Source organism: Lonchura striata, unplaced genomic scaffold (assembly GCF_046129695.1).
Source record: "Lonchura striata isolate bLonStr1 unplaced genomic scaffold, bLonStr1.mat Scaffold_99, whole genome shotgun sequence".
Taxonomy (NCBI): domain Eukaryota; kingdom Metazoa; phylum Chordata; class Aves; order Passeriformes; family Estrildidae; genus Lonchura; species Lonchura striata.
The window spans coordinates 1071581-1088538 of NW_027461193.1; positions in this window are offsets into that span (position 1 = coordinate 1071581).

The window sequence follows — 16958 nt, forward strand, 5'->3', positions numbered from 1 at the left end:
AAGAAACAGACTCAGACAAGCAGAACTCATTCTCCAGGAAAGATCCTCCAGGGGCTTATGGAAGCTTTAGGAATACAGTGGGACCTCCAGAACCCCTGGCACCCCCACAGCTCAGGCTGGGTACAAAGAATGAATGGGGAAAGAAAGAAACACTTTTGGAAGCTGGGGATAGAGACCAAGATGCCATGGGTACGGCTTTTGCCATTGGCTTGGGCAAGAAGAAGAGCCAGACCCAGGGCAGATACTAAATTATTTCCCTTGCATTTGATCTCGGGAATTCCTTACTCTGGTAATTCTCCACCTAGTGCAGGGTGGAGATAAGGGATGCACATTTAAAGCAGTCTGTGGCCAGAATCCTGTCTCTGGTGCAATCTCTCCCACAGGAAGCTGGGTTGGCACAGAGCCTGCCTTGGCACTTTGCTGTTGCCAACATCCAAGCAGGACATGGGCTCTGCCTAAGGAGTGCAAAGCAGCACCACTGGTGGCCAAGTGGCGTGGCCCATGCCAAGGGGCCCCGAGGCCAGAAACAGCCGCCAGCACAGCTGAACACGGGGGGACCCCTCAGCCTGGGCTCCAGGTCTCTGCAGCCCCGGAGATTTGCACTTCCCGCCTGCAGCAGGAGGATGGGAGGCCCCCCTGAGCCTGCACTGAAGGCAGCGCAGCAGCAGCCAGGGCTCCACAGCGGGGCAAGGCCCTGGGCCTGCCCACACCTCCTCTGCTGAAATCCTCGGCCTGGCCACCCTCCCTGGGCAGCTCCAGCCACCGGGGCCAGCCCTTGCTGCCACTGCTGCAGCTTCAGTGCTCGCTGGGCCTGCACTGCCACAGCTGCTGGGGAGACACCGGGACAATTCCACTCTGGCTCTCACTCACACTCACACACTGCCCTGCCTGCCAGTGCATCCATGGAAAATAGACCAGCTCATAGACTTGAACATTGTTAACCTTTGATTTCTCTACTCAGGCTTGCTTTGCCTTGGCCTTGGGGAAACAAATGTTAAAGGTTTTGTTAAGGGATGTTACACCACTCAGTGGAGATGAGTTTCACATCTCAACACACTGGGAATGGCCCAAAAGATACCCACAAAGACAACGACCAGCAGCAAAACATCAACCCCAGCAGCAAACAGCAACCAACACCTACCCCAGACACTGCCCCCGGCAGGGCTGCAGACACCTGGTCAGCAAAAGGCTGAGAAGGAAATCCAGCACTTCCCACCTCATTAACAGCAGATGCAAAGAAATCCGGGCCCAAGAGGAAACCAAATAATAAAAACTGCACAACTTCAAACTATAGAACATGAAACCAATGCATTTAGACTGTATCGAGTTTGGGAAAAATCAACTAAAACCCACGTGTCATGGAACAATTTTCTTTGCACACCCGGGCTGTGTGGGGATGGAATGATTTCTGTTGCACATCCTGGCCAGAATCAAGGAATGCCTTGACTCTAACACTAAACATATTGGTGGAGTTTTTCTTTTTCCTGCAGTTCCAATGCAAAGTTTAGAGAATTAGAGTATTTTTTTGTAATAATCCCTCTTCTATATTGCCAGTTATGTTTGGGTCAGGGATGTGAGAATGAATTTTTCCTCCAAGGAGAAGTAGAAAAGAACTGAATTGCCTTGGAATTTTTTTGTGTATGTTTCTGTAAGAGATACCAAAATTTTGGTCTGGGTTTTTCAACGTTCACCTTTAGGCAGCATTTTGCAAAACTAGAAGAGATTTAAAGGTGACCCTTTATGTCACAAATACTAAATAGATTACTTGAAGGAAAAAAAAATAAAGCGGCAGGTTGTGGGGGGGGCACATGTGAGGCTGCTGAAGCGCCTCTGGAAGAGAAGCTGCATTCCAGGCACCCAGAGGGAACTTCAGAAATGCAAATTAACACTGCTGGGGCAAACTGGGGACAATGTACCTGGCTCTTCTTGCCTGGGGCAGGAATTGGCTGATTCCCTCTGCCCCTCACCCCAAGCTCTGCCTGCTTGCACGGATGGAATCTGCACAGCTGAAGGCAGAGCCCATGCTGAGGATCTCTGACTCTGCAACAGAAATGGCTGAAGCTGCAAAGGGAAACAGCAAATGGAGAATGTTGTGAAAACTTCACTAAAATAAGGGGGAGATCATCCCTCTGCCCACTCCAACACCTGCTGTCACTGCCTGTGCTGTACAGGGTGTATCAGAGCACTGGGGTTGTTGCTATAGCAAGTTCAGGGAAATCAGCTGGAATTCAAGTATTTGATGATGTAATTAGAAAAAAGGAGTCAATTGACGCAGCCCCAGATGGAGGGAACACCCAAAAATGGGCAAAAGAATTGAAGGGCCACCAGAACAAATCCTACAACACCATGGGCCAGCCCCTGGGACCCGAATCAATTCATATCAGGAGACAGAGAACCCATTTATTATTTCAATGGCATCATTAGATTACAAGCTGTCCTCGGAATAAGAATCAACCAGACAGCTCCAGCTCCTGACCTTCCTGCCGACCAAGCCACTGAAATGAGGAACACATTTCACCAGGGGATGGAATCAGATTATCTGTGAGCAGAAAAAACAGGAGTCTGGGGGAAACAAACTGGCTCAATCTGCAGTCGGCAAAGACATGACAAGAGAAAACTGCTAAAAAAGATAACAAAGGAAATAGGAGAGCACTTTATGTATCGGTCCAAACATGGAAAGGATGGGAATGGGACACGATTTTGTGGTGCACTGGCAGACCAGGGGTCAAACGAATGCTGCTTCTCCTCTTCTGTGCTGCAGCAACTCTCATCTTTTTACCATGCTCCACACCTTGGCAGTGCAGCTCATCCAGCAGCTGAGCCAGGGCATGCAGGTGGCAGCCAGGCCTCCTGATCCACAAACGGCTACAAAAGGACAGGGAATGAGGGCACCGAGAATAATCCCAAAACCAAAGAGGACCCGGGAAGAATAAAACAGAGTCAAGGAGTGAATATGCCTGGAGATAGGGCGGGCACTTGTAGATAAGGGGAGAAACCATCAGGTCCAATAAATGTTTCAAATTGACCCAGAGAGCTGCTCAAAATCCCGCTACATTCCCGAACTTCGAGGAGAAGAACAAAGACTTAACAGAGCCATGAATATCGGCTGTTATACAAAAGGAGGGTGCACATTAACGAGGACAGGCTCCAGGCGCATCGGGAAGTCGGAACCTTCCAAGGAACTCAGCCGGTGGGCAAAGGCAGAGGGAGATGCGGCCGGGAAAATGAGGATAAAAAGGAGGCTGCGGGCTACAGCCACGGCAGAGAGCGCACGGCAAATGCCCCACGGCCTCTGCCCCTGCTCGGCAATAAAGTCACTTTGACAGGACTCCTCGCTCTCCCCCGGGCACACGAACCTCCGGCGACGGGAATTTCCCCGCCCGCTCCCGGCCGCGGGGCAGCCCCTCTGTCCTACCCACAGCAGCCGGGCCGAGCCAGCGCTGCTCCGGCAGCGGCTCCTGCCCGGCCCCGGCGGGAAGGAGACCGCGGGCAGCCGCTCCCGCAGCGCCCTCAGCCCGGGGCCGGCACGGGCCGGGCACGGCACCGGCGAGCCGCCGGAGCCCCCTGCCGCCCCCTCCGCCCGCAGCCGGCCCCGAGCCCCCGCAGAGCCCAGCGCGGCTCCCACCTGCGCCGGGGCCGCCTCCGAGCTCCGCCGCCGCCGCCTCACCGCGCTCCGGCCGCTGCCGCCGCTGCCGGGCCCGCACAGCCGCTCGGCCAATGGCGGCGCTGCGCGGCCACGGCCGCCCTCAGCCCGCCGCCGGGGCCGCGCCGCGCCCCGCTCCCACCAATCAGCGCGCCGCAACCGCGACTGACGGCACCGGCGGCCAATGGCAGCGAGCTCGGGGCGGGCTCTGCGCACGGCCCCGCCTCGCCCCGCGCTCTCGGCGCCCCCGGGCTGCGTGAGGGGAAAGCCGGAGATGAGGAACAGCCCCGGCACGGGCCCGGGCCGAGCCGGGATTGAGCTGCCCACACAAACAAACTTCTCCGCGCCTCCCGCCACGGCTTTCCCGGCCCTGCGCCTCCCGTGCCTCCGCCTCTGCGGGAAGCCCAGGAGCCTCACTTCTCCTGCCCCTCGTTAGCGCATCAGTGCTTCGCTTTGATTTCCCCCGAAAAGGGAAACCTGCCCGAAGCCCTGTGGGTGAGTGGGGCAGGGGAGAGATTTCTGGCAGAAAACTCCAAAGACTCGGAGCAGGAGAAGGAGAAGTCAGTGCAGAGCCTTAAATGCAGCTTTCCCCACGCCTCCCTGCTCCCAGCTGCACCTCCTCCCCCGGCAGGGCAGGAGACAGGGAATGGGGCCATGCTCAGCTCATCCCCCGGGGCTTCTCCCTCTGCTCAGGGACAGGAGTCGTTCCCTGCTGCACCCTGCGCTCTCTCCCGGCCGAGACTTCTCCAGGAACTTCTCGGAGCGGAGTCCATCCCCTGGGCACAGCCCCCTCCGAGTGCTGCAGCGTGGGTCACTGTGCCACGGGCTCAGTCCTGCCAGGACAGGCTGCTCCAGCGGGGCCCCTCTGCCCGCGGGCTCACAGCCTCCTCTCAGGCATCGCCGAGCTCCAGCCCGGCTCCTCCAGGGGCTGCAGGGGATCTCTGCATCCCCATGGACCTGCAGGGGATCTCTGCAGCCCCATGGACCTGCAGGGGGATCTCTGCATCCCCATGGACCTGCAGGGGATCTCTGCATCCCCATGGACCTGCAGGGGATCCCTGCATCCCCATGGACCTGCGGGGGGATCTCTGCATCCCCATGGACCTGCAGGGGATCTCTGCATCCCCATGGACCTGCAGGGGTATCTCTGCAGCCCCATTGTAATATATGTTATGGAATAATTCGTGCTTATGTAAAATATACATCAAGTCAGTTGTGCTTGTAGAAAAAGATTCTTAAAGTTTTATATGGCCAGTGGCTGCAGCCGGGGCTGGAGAAACCACAGATGGCAGAGAAAGAAAGACCTAATTTCCAAATGAAAAAAGGTAGCTGGGTGCAGAGATGGGCTCTTTCCGGGGACAATCCAGGAGACACCCAATGTTTAACCCCTGGTCTGCCGGGGAGCCAGGAAACCAGGCACACGGGCATTCCGCCCTGGAAGCTTCTGAGGAGGCTGCTGGGCTGTGCTTCAGCAGAGGAGATGGAATGTGGCTTACCACTCTGCCCTTCTCTAAAAACGGAGAATGGGTCAGGAGGTTTGGGCTCTGAGCACACAGCAGCCTGGCCCAGGCACAGGCCGTGGTGGGACAGGGGCACAGGAGCCTTCTGTGACTGACCGTGGCTCTCTGGTTTCTCTCTGCAGACTGCCAGCTCCTCATGCCATGGAAACGGCCCCACTCGGCTGCCAGTCTGGGAGGGCTGGAGGGCTGTGGGTATTCATTTGCTATCAAAAATAAATTGTGGTTTTTTGACATTGTCATCATCAGAACATTTCTTTCATCCTTTTCCAAGGTTTTGGCCCCACTTCCTCCAGGGTAATATTTTTGTGTCCTTCCTCAGCCACTTGATGGCATTTGGCGGGGGGGGTTAGCAATGTGAAAAGTTCAACAACAGCTCCAGTTGCCAACTGCAGCAGCCCCTTCAGGAGCCCTGAGCTACCAGCGAGGTCCACGTGTGCCTTGCAAAAGGGAGTGGTTTGCAGAGATGGGGTTGTTGCCCTGCTGCAAAAGCTGGGAGCAGATCAGAAGTGGCAAAATGCCATTTTGGCTCAACCCCCACCCAGGTTCTTTATCTTTTCCCTCTGCTCTGTGATAGGCAGACAGGGCTGGATCCAGCGAGGTTCAAGTTCTGGGTGCTCCCTGGCACCAAAGGGATCAAGTAAACTCTTGTATGCAGTGACTGCAATAGAGCTACTGAAGGAAAAAAGGGAATGTCACGAGATGGGGAATCCTTCTTGTCTCCTTTGTCTCCCCAGGAGCCCCTTGGGAAGGGAAATGCCCACACGGGTTTATCTGACTCCTTCCAAGTGTGGGCCAGGGCCAAAAGTGAAGATGATAAAAAAAGTTGCAGACTTCCCATTCTTTAGGAATCCATTAAGCACAGGAAAACGGCATGGATTCATTTGTCATGTGTGCATGCGAAAGGCAGAAAGGTCAGAACGAGGAAGACTTATTTTACTTCTTCATTTTGGAGACCCCTCCCCAAAATGGACCCCCAACTCATTTCAGGGAACAGAACCACACATGCTTAATTGCCTTTTTGCCAATTAGCATGTGAAGCGGATCAGAGGAAGTGACAGGGATATGAATATGCATTCATATTTTGTGTATTCAAGACTTCTGTAAATAAAAAAGCTTTGTAATACCTGTGATTTTTGCAGTGTGCATTAGGGAATTATCCCACGTAATGCCCGGCTGTCTCAATAAACATACACTTTCTAACTTTAAACTCTTAGAGAGATTTTGTCCATCTCAGTTGGATATCGATATTAGATTGATATTCATATTTTAGTAAATCATTGTCTTAAAGAAGTCCTAGTATGTGAATTAACATGTCTTTTCTTAATATTCGAGTAATTATTCTTGCATTGCTTCAAGATAAACTGGTATGATTCAAAGAATATCCACTGAGGTATACACAGAGCTTGGATTTTTCATAAGCAAATTGCAGTTGTAAAGTTTTTTCACTGAATTCTGCCATTTGTCATCATTTTAAAAGTCAGCTATTAAAGTCAATAACAAAATTTCTAACTTCTAACAAAGAGAAAAAAGTATATGGTTTGCACTAGATAAAATATAAATACAGAAAATGTCTCCCCACCAAGTTCCTTGCCCTGATCAAAACATCTCCCAATCAAGTTCTTCACCCTGAACCTGGCTGGTAAAGAAAAATGTTATCAGTAAACCTGGATGAAACTTTGCATAAGTTAATAGTATTCAAAATCCATGTTCTGTTCCTGTTATTATTTATTATACAAAGAAAAAAGGGGAAAGGGGTTGGATTGAGGGTACACCCTCCTCCCCTCTGAATCTGTTCTCATGTTTTACAATAAATCCTACAACAGTACGATACAGCTGCCTAAAATATGGACACTGGAAACACAGACAGCATTACAAATGATCACCTGCCTAATGGACAATTCATAGAAGGATTTGATTTGTTTACAAATTATTTCTCAAGTTTACAAACAGTTTTTCTGTTTACAGGCTGTTTTGTGGCAGTTGGGTTTTTCACTGAAGGATCAAGTGCTGAAAAGTTGTTTTTTAAAATTGGGTTTTTCTGTAAGGGTTAAATGGGCTCAGGGTTAAATAACTTTCTGCTCTTAGACATAAGTTGAATTTGTAACCAAGAATCATTATGCCTGTGGCCTGAGTTCTCCCCTAACAGTTCCTGGAGGGGAATGCTGCAGCTCCAGTGTAAATTAGATGCACACTGTCCTCTGTCCCCATGTTTGCAAAGGGCCCTTGCAGATGGGTGACAGAGAACAATACACAGAATTTTATACAGAAAAGAAGGGTGAGGTGTTACCATGATTGACAGGGGGAACTCTGCTTGGGTGGGGACTGTGCCTCACCTGCTGCTGTCAGCGCTGCCCGGGCCCCAGGGCTCAGAGCAGCATTCCTGCCCTGGCCCACACGTTCCTGGTCTGTGTCCCATGGCCGTGCTTAGGATGGGCCACCATGTGGGACGTGTCCCGAGGAGGCCGTGCCAGCTTCTGTGGAGGCCCCGTGCCCTTCCTGCCGCGGCTGCGTCGGCAGCTGCGGGGGCTCCTGCTGCTCTGAGCCCGCAGAGCAGGGCAGCGTTTGCTGATGGGCTGAGCCCTTCCTAAAGATCCTGTCTGGCTGTCTGACACACCTGGGGCAAGGCATTCCTTCCACCCTGGGCCACTCTGGGGGGCTGGGGGTGGCCCCAGGGCAGGTGGCAGTGCGTGCAAGGGCCCTTGGTGACACGGTGCAGCATGGTCACCGTGGAATGGAACGGGACAGGGGATCCAAGGGCCCTTGGTGACACGGTGCAGCATGGTCACCGTGGAATGGAACGGGACAGGGGATCCAAGGGCCCTTGGTGACACGGTGCAGCATGGTCACCGTGGAATGGAACGGGGCAGGGATTCCAAGGGCCCTTGGTGACACGCTCTGGCAGAGGTGTTGGCAGTTACAAGTTACAGTTACACTCCACAGTGCTCGGTGCACACGACGAGAGAGGACGCGAGAGAGCGGTGCTGTGAGGAGCCCTCGCACAGCCACTCGTTCCTTGCTGACCCAGAGCTTTCCTGAGGTATTACTCCTGCAGGTGAGCTCGTGGCCAGACCAGAGCACTTGGTGACCCCTGGCCTTCCCGAGGCATCTCTTCTGCAGCTGCCCTCGAGGGCAGACTGTGGCATTTGCACCATCCTTGTCAGGAGTCTCCTGTCCTTGTGGCTGGAGCCCCCAGGACCAGAGTGCAGGACTTGCCGTCCTGTAGCCTTGCCAAGACTTCACTCTTGCAGGTGCCCTCAAGGCACGACTGCAGCACTTGCTGACTCGGACCTTTTCCTTTTCACCTTCTGCAAGCAGCCATGAATCCAGGCAGTGTCGTAGAGCACAGACCTGCGAGCGTGCCCAAGCTGGCCTGGGGGAAGGAGGAGAAAGAAGGCCCTGGAGCTGCCCCAGCACAGCAGCCTGAAGAGCTGGAGCAGTTCCAGCCACGGCAGAAGGGTGAGTGGCAGAGCTGGGCCACAGGGCTGGTGCCTGCAGCCAGCTTGGCCCCATGCCATGCCATGCCATGCCATGCCATGCCATGCCATGCCATGCCATGCCATGCCATGCCATGCCATGCCATCCCCTGGGGCCATGCCCATGGACAGGTTGGAATAGGGGCCGGGCAGACACCCCACAGCCGTGCTCCATGCCCTGGGCCGTCACGGGGCTGTCCCTGCCTGGGCAGCGCAGGGCTGGGCTGTGTTCTCCGGCCTCTCCTGCAGCCCCTCAGCTCGGGCTGCGCTCGCTCTTTGCCAGGTGCAGCCGTGCAGCGCACACGAGAGCAGGAACGCACCCGTGGCCGCTTCCGCAGAACAGCGCAGGTACCTGCAGCCATCCCCACCTGGGCTGGGCCTGCTGGCACTGCTCAGCCCAGCACTGTGCTCGGAGCACTCCATGCAGCATCCCGGCCTTCTTGCCCTTCTGCTGCAGATGGTTTGCAAATTCATGAAGAAGATTCGGGAGGAAGAGAGCAGCGCCATGGGCACCGTGTTCAGAGTCTACTCTCCCATCTTCAAAACCAAGACCAGCGCTGCCCTGCTGGATATGCTTGTGGAGGAGGGTCCTTCCAGCCCAAAGCAAGTAAGCAGCCTGTGGCCTGGCTATTCTCCTCCCAGCAATTGCTTGGCCTCCCAAGCCACACCTGCTGCTCCCTGGAAGCCTTTGAGGCCATGGCAGTGTGGTGGCAAGGGAAGCACTTCTCTGGGGCAGCTGGGCACATTCCTTCCTCCGGCAGCTTTCCAAGTCTCCCCTTCCTTCTCCAGGTGCCTGCCATGGTGAGGTTCATTCACCAGTGGCTCGTGGCCAATGAGTTTCCTGAATACAATCTGTACAGGCCCCTTCTGGATCTGACAGAGGCACAGCCCTCTGACGTGGTGATGGCTCTCCTGCGTGTGGCCCCATTGTGTGACAGGTACGGGGCCCACCTGCCCAGAGGGCTCAGGGCTCAGCAGCCCTTCCCCCTGTGCAGCCTGTCCCAGGTGTCTGACACAGAGAATTCCAGGGCCCTCTGGCTGCTCCCTTTGCCAGCCCTGGCCCCTGCCAGGGCTGCCATGCTTTCCCCCTGCCCCTCAGGGGCCAGTGCCCACAGGGCTGGGCTGCCTGCGTGCTGCCAGTGAGGGGCAGTGGGCAGAGGCAGGGCTGGCAGAGCAGCTCAGCTCCCCGCTGCCGCCCAGGCCACGCTGCTGTGTCCCAGACTCCTCTGAGACAGAGCTCTGACCCCACAGAGCTGCTCTGGCCATGTGGAAGAACATCATGTGCTCGCTGAGGACTGCAGAGCTGGCCATGCTCGTGCTCCTCGATGTGCTGGGGAGCTGGCCAGAGCACAGCACGTGCACCTCCGATGGGGACCACGCGGCTGTCCTTGCCCTGGCTGTGAGTTTCTGCCTTTGCTGGCCCCAAGGCCACCTCTCCAGCAGCTCTCCATCCTCCCTCCCCCACGGCGTCTCCCTGCCTCAGGCGCTGGGCTGAAACCTGGCCTCGGGGCAGCTCCAGGGCCACCAGGCCCGGTGCTCCCCCTGTGTCTCTCTGGGCATCTCCCTCCCGTGCTCGGGCCCTGCCACACGGACACCTCGGCACTGAGCGCTGTCTCAGGCTGCTCTGTCCTTTGCAGGCAACCGTGGTGATGTGGAAGCTCCTCCAGCTGCCCTGTGTGCCACATGTAGTCACCGTGCATTTCCCCGGCCTCTTTGTGCATCTGCTCTTCCAAGTGCTCTTCAGCACTCTGGATGTGCCAGAGGAGGTCGATACCTTCTGGAAGGGATGCCAGCAGCAACACGGCCTTGCCACCAGCCCCAGCAGGTGCTCCATGCCAGTCCTCCTGTCCCTGCCATGTGCCCAGGGCAGGGCCAGTGCTCCCAGCGTGACCTGGGCTTTGCTCTGTGCACAGCTTTGCAGAGCAGACCCTGAAGGCCCTGCTCTGCCGACTGCACTATGAGGATGTGGTGGTGGCCATGGAAGACAAGCGTGGCTGGGACACACTGCTCTGTGCTGACACCCACCACTGTGCTGTGGGCGTGCTGGCCAGGTGAGACCCCCTGCTCCCCAGCTGTCCCCAGCATGTGTGCCCTGTGCCCGAGGTGCCCCACACAGTCCCCGTGGCCGTGGGCCAGAAGGCCTTGTCACCAAGGGATGGCCAAGGAGGCTGCAAAAGGCTGGGAGAGGAGCGTGCCCAAGAGCAGCAACCTCCCAGAGGGCTCAGCTGCCCCTTGCAGGGTGGTGGAGAAAGGCCAGAGCTCTGTGAGGCAGTCCTGGGAGAGGTTTGCCCCCGCTGGCTGAGGGCTTTGACTCGTGTTTCCTCCTGTCAGAGAAATGCACCGCGCATCCGAAGCCGCGTGTTCCGGGATTGCGTTCCACCTGCTCGGGCTGCTCAGCAAGGACACGCCGTGCCGGGATTTGGCCGCCCTGGCGTTCCTTGTGGAGGTGAGCCTGAAGGCCGGCGCTGCCTCGCTGAGCTGCCTCCCGGCTCTCTGCCCTCTCTTGGCCACAGTGCCTGGGATGGAGCCCGCGCCCTGTGCTGCTGCCTGGGCCCGGCCCTGGGCGGTTCTGGGCTCCCGCCGGCCGCTCCCCCGTCACCGGCCTGTGCCTTTCAGATCCTGGAGCACCTGAACTTGAGTGAGTGCCGGGACAGCGTCCTGCAGTTCCTGTCCAAGCACCTGCAGGGCGAGTGCAGGGGGAGGCGTCGCTTGGCGCTCCGAGGCCTCGTGGCGCTCGGCACCACCAGTGTCTCGGTGAGAAGAGCGCAGGGGCTGAAGCCCTGCTGCCAGCGTGGGGCTGGGGAAGGCAGTCCCTGGGGCTTGGCTGGCCTTGGGGCACTGGGGCAGCTGCTGCCAGCTCTCCTGCCTCCTGCTGCAGCTGCCCCAGGGCTTTGGCACAGGCCTGTGGCCCCTGGGCCCTGTGGCAGCAGGATGGTGTTTCACACACTTGTGTCCCACAAGTAGATGGCCATAAGGATGTGGAGCCTGCATGAGAGGCTCGTGGAACTCCTGAAGGAAGATGACAGCACCATGCTCAGGATGACCACGGTTCTCCTCAGAGCGTTATTTTTCTGCAATGGTGCCCCAGTAACCAGCGCCCTCGCCCTGCAGCTGGCTGAGGCGCTCCTGCCACTCTTTGATAACGTAAGGCTCTGCCCCTCCAGCCACGGCCAGTGGGTGCTGCCCGCACACTTTTGCCCTGTGCACTCACAGGCTGTGCCCAGGTGGGCCTGAAGCAGCTGACGCTGAGGTCTTTCTTCCTTCCTTTCATACAGGAGGACAGCCAGGTGCAGTTGTGCTCCCTGTTTATCTTCCGAGAGATGCTGGATTTTTTTCCGGAAGAGGAAAAAAAGGTCCTCAAGGCACACGTGCGCCAGAGCCTGGTACCACTCTTCTTCCACTGCCACGATGAGAACCAGCGAGTGGCAGAGGTGAGGACTCGGCAGCTGCCGCTGGCCCCTGGCAGGGGCTGGGCTGGCCCTGCCCTGGCGCCTCGCAGGCTGCAGCTCCTGCTGGCCTTGGCACAGGGACGGGGTCCTGTGCCCTGGGCTGTGGGGCCATCTCCGCGTCTCTGCTGCTCTCCAGGCTTCTCAGGAAACACTGCTCTGTGCGGCCGAGTTCCTGAAGAGGAGGGATCTTGAACAGCTGGTGCAGAACCAGAAGCTGTGGCAGTTCCCCGAGTGCCTGGTAAGGAGGGCCGGGAAGCCGCAGCCCCAGCCTGGAGCAGCCCCTGAGCGCGGTGCTCGGTGTGCGGGCTGGCAGCTGTGCCCCTGCCCGCTGCTGCAGCCCGAGGCCGCGCGGGCTCTGCTCCAGGCTCCTGCGGCCCCAGCCGGGTGCCCATGGAGCCCCGGCCCGGGGGGCTGCGGGGCCAACCCTTCCCTCCTGTCGCTCTCTCCAGCTGGCAGAGGACAGCAGCAGCGTGGCCGAGCACCTGCGCCGGGCCCTGCCCTACCTGCAGAGCCCACAGGAGCCCCTGCGAGAGGCGGCCGTCAGGTTCATGGGTGAGCCACGAGCCGGGCCAGGAGGGCGTGTGGGCACAGGGCTGGCGGCGCCGCTGGCAGGGAGCTGTGCCCTGGGCCTGACAGGCTCTGTGTTCCCAGGGACGGCCGGGCGGCACCTGAGGGGGAGGAAGGAAGAGCTCCAGCTCCTCTCTGAGGGTGACCAAGGGCAGCGGGCTGCCAGCGGGGGCTGCCGGGGGAGCTGCGAGCCCTGCCCCGGCTGCGGAGGGCTCTGCTCCCTGTGCGGACCAGGGCCGGCGTGGGCAGAGCACACAGAGCTTTCAGGGCACCTGGGGGATTCGTGGCCAGCAGCTTCGGGCTGATCCGGCTGGTCCCTGCTCCCTGCTGGCCATGGCCAGAGCCAGCTGGGATGGCCCTGGCACAGAGTCCCCTCGGGTCCCCTCAGATGTGGGAACTGACCATGGCTCTGTTCCTCTCTCTTTCAGCCCTTGAAGGCTTGGAAAATGACAACAGTGACGCCGTTGCAAGCCTGGCAGTTCAAACACCATACATCGTCCAGGAAGCAGAGAGAGCTCCATATTCCATCTTCAATAACCTGCGTGATCGGCTCTGCAGGGCATGGAGGAGACGGCCTCGTCTGTCGGGGCTCGGCTGGCTGCGCTGCTGGAGCTCTGCAGAGAGCTGATTCCAGAGGCTCTGTCTGCTGGGGCCACCTGAGCCAGCAGGAATGTTTTGTTTCTTTAAGATTGTTCTTTTCTTTCTTTTTTTTTCTTTAGTGTAGAAATATAGGATGTGTTGCTATAGACAGTCTCGCAGGATCTTTCTTTGGCTGCCCAGGCTCTGCAGGGCTGAGGGGAAGAGGGAGAAAAGGGTTCCTGGGCTCAGCAAGCTGCTCAGGCTTGCAGGGTTGCAGGGAAAATGGCCAGAAGCCCCTTGGCCTTTGGTGGTTCTGCTGAAGCCTCTGTGCTGCCCACAGAGCAGATGGGCAGGGGCTGGAGCTGTGGGGATCTCTGTGAGAGCGGTGCCTGGAGATGGCCACAAGCCCTGTCCCAGGCAGGAAGCGCCATCCGTGTCCTCCTGCCCGTGTGTTGCTGGCTGGATTGCTGAGGGCTCCCAGGTGCCTCTTGGTGGGGCTCCTCTGGAGCTCCTGTGGGGCTGCGGCGCTGCTGCCGGGCAGGTTGGCTGGGCTGGGGAGACCCTGAGGGGACGGGGCCACAAAGGGATGAGGGGCTGCAGAAGCCGTGACAGGACGAGGCAGTGGGAAGGCACAGGGGGGACGTGTGAGGGAGAGGGTAACGTTGGCTCGGGGAGGAAAGTGGGTTGGAGCCAAAGAGACCACTCACCCTGATGTTTGTGTGGCAAAAAGAACACTTTTATTCTCAAGACTTTCTTTCTGAAGGGCATTTGAAAACCCAGTCTGGATGATTTCACTGCTCTGATCTCTGTGCCCCTTCAGATTCTGGCCTGGGGAATGCCTGCAGCCTTGGGAGAGATGTGATGGGCCCGGCCCCTGTCAGTCAAACCAGGGCTGGTACATTCACCCCGTACAAGCCAGCCTGCACGGTGACACGGCAACAGAGTGCGAGGCACAGCTCCGGGGGCTCCCCGTGAACCTCAGCTCTGGGACCACTGTCTGCCCCAAGCTTCAGGGGCTGCAGTGGGAGCCCGGCTGGGCTCTGCCCTGGGGCCATCCTGCAGGGACAGCTGCAAACAGGGAGCATTCCCTGCCACAAAGAGCCAAGCCAGGGCTGCAGGGCAGCTGCTCCAGCCCCGACTGCACTGCTGAGTGCTGTGCTCTGGGGCTGGGGCTCCCCGCACAGGAGACTGCACTGGTGTGCCAGAGGAGACAGAGAAGCTGCAGCTTCAGCCTAACTGGGGTGGGTTTGTGGGCTGGGAAGAGTGGGGAGGCTCCAGGGGATTCACAGAGCTCATCCTGCTGCAAGGACGAGGAAAAGGGAGCAGGAACTCAGCAGTGAGGAGAGCTGGGGGCTGGAGAGCAGCTCTGAATGACACTAAAATCCCACCGGACCTCTGAGACATTGCTGCTCCTCAGCCAGTGACAGGATGAGTCCTTAAGTCTGGGGCTCGGCCTTCCTCATGGTGAGGGGCACCAGGGAAGGCAACAGTGTGATGGAGACTGGAATGGGCTGGGAACTCACTGAGGGAAAATAGGGAGCAGCTGGGAAGTAAAAGACAGGTGGGGGAGAGAACAGTTCAGAGAAGGGCTGAGGTACTGCTTGAGCAAGCTGCAAAAAGTCATTTGGGGTCATCCCAGATTGATTTCATTTCAGAAGTTATTGAACAAGTTTATTTTTTGGGTGGTGCCATGTTTTCTCTTGGAGGTGTACACTCTGCAAACTTGAGCTGTGTTGCTGAAATGCTCCAGCCAGTCTGTGCTGCAGGTCACCCCATTTCTCCTTTGGCTGATTGCAGCCCAGTGCTGAGCTCCAGCAGGGCCCTGGCAGAGCCCAGAGCAGCCTCAGCACCCGCAGAGCCCGGCTGCAAGGAGAGAAACCAGAAAGCCCCGTCAGCTGAAGGCTCCTGTCCCCTTGTCCCAGCCGCCCGCGGTGCCCAGGCCATGCTGGCCGTGCCAGAGCTGTGCCCAGAGCTGCCCATCACTGCTGCCTTTGGGAGCAGAGCAGGAGGGCAGGACATGTGCCCAGCCTGCAGCCAGCCACGGCACCTCCAGCCCTCAGCAGCTGCCCAGAGCAGGACGCTCCTGTGCTCGCTGCCATCTCCCCAAAGCTCTGATCCCACCATCCCCAGCAGACAGGACCCACCTCACGCCATCCCCCGCTGGAAGAAAAGCTGGTCCCAAACGATGCCCTCAGCCTTCTCCAAGGGCACGGCCCATCCACGCCACAGCTGCTCCCAAGCACGTCCTGATCCAGACTGGGCCCCACCTGGAACGCTTCCTCTAGAAAGACAAACATCAAATTATGGAAAATAGGTTACAGACAAAAAGGAGAACAAGATAAAAGGTCAAAGATCTTACCTCTGTCAGGGCCTTAAGGAAGGCCCAACCCCTGCATGCCAGGGAAAAACCCACCATGGGTGAGGGAATCCCAGGCTTTCTCCCTTCCCTTGCACTGCCCCCATGGTGATCCCAAAGCAAACAAGGGCAGTGGAGCAGCCCAAGTCCTTCCTTGCCTGCAAAGCAAAGCAGACCCTGCACAGGGTCTGGAGTCCCACCTCTGCTCCCACCATGGGGGTTTGTTTGTGTCAGGCTGGCTGCCCCAGCCCAGCCCCAGCCCGGGGCACGGTGGGTGCTGGGGGCTGTTGGCAGGGCCAGGAGCCCACTCCCATTTCGTACCCACCCCAGCCCATGCCCCCAGCCCTGCCAGAAGCAGCCTGGCAGCCGACTGAAGGATCAGCTGCATCCGCCCCAGCAAAGGGGGAACCTTTGGTTCCCAGCCAGGCTGTGCAATGCCCAAATCTGGGAGCATCCCCCTGCATGTGGACTCATCTGCAAACTCCCTGTGGAACCTGGCTTTGGAGAAGGTGTCAGAATCAAAGTCCATCATCTTCAGCATGCCAGAGACCAGGTGGAGCAAGAGGTTGTCATCCTTGACATCATCTTCACTGTCCCCAGCAGCAGCAGCCCCACCTGGGACAGCTTCTCCAGGGGCTCCTTCTCCTTCCCTGGGCCAGACCAGGCTGTCAGGGCTCTGCCCAGGGCCACAGCCATCCATGAACCATGGCAAGCAAAACCAGGGGGATGGTGGCCCCCAGTGCTTGCCACACCAGGTCTCCAGCTCAGCTCCAGCCCATGAGCTGTGTTCCCTTCTGCTGACCCCTGCTCAGAGCTACAGGCAGGACAAAACCTGTCTGGTTGGCTTTGCCACTGAGTGACAAGAGATGTGTGGAGCTGTTACGTGCCAGGCTCCTGGATCCAACTGTGCACATGGATCTCTCCCACCTTCTAGGGCAGAGGAACACCCTGCACCCAAGGATCACGGAAAAGCTCTTCTAAGGATGGCCTGTTCAAGGGCTGCATGGACAAACCCCTCTTAATGACATCCTGGCACTCTGGGGAGAGAAACCAGCAATCACCAGTCAGATGGAGAAGTTGCCCCCCTACTTCCAGGCCATGCTGGGTGTGCCCAGAGCTGGGCCTAAACTTCCCCATGGATTCTCTCTTTGGAGGAGAGCAGGAGAGCAGGACATGTGCCACCTCCTCAGCAACTGCCAGAGCAGGACGCCCATGAGCTGCTGCTGTCTCCCAGCCCTGGCTTTGCCCCTCTGCCCAGAGATGAGGATCCACCTTGAGAGAGCCATCCTGGGAACAAGATCTGCCCCCAGATATCTCCTGGCCCCTCCTGAACGGGTGCTTCCCCATGACCAGGTGGTGCAGCAGAAGGTC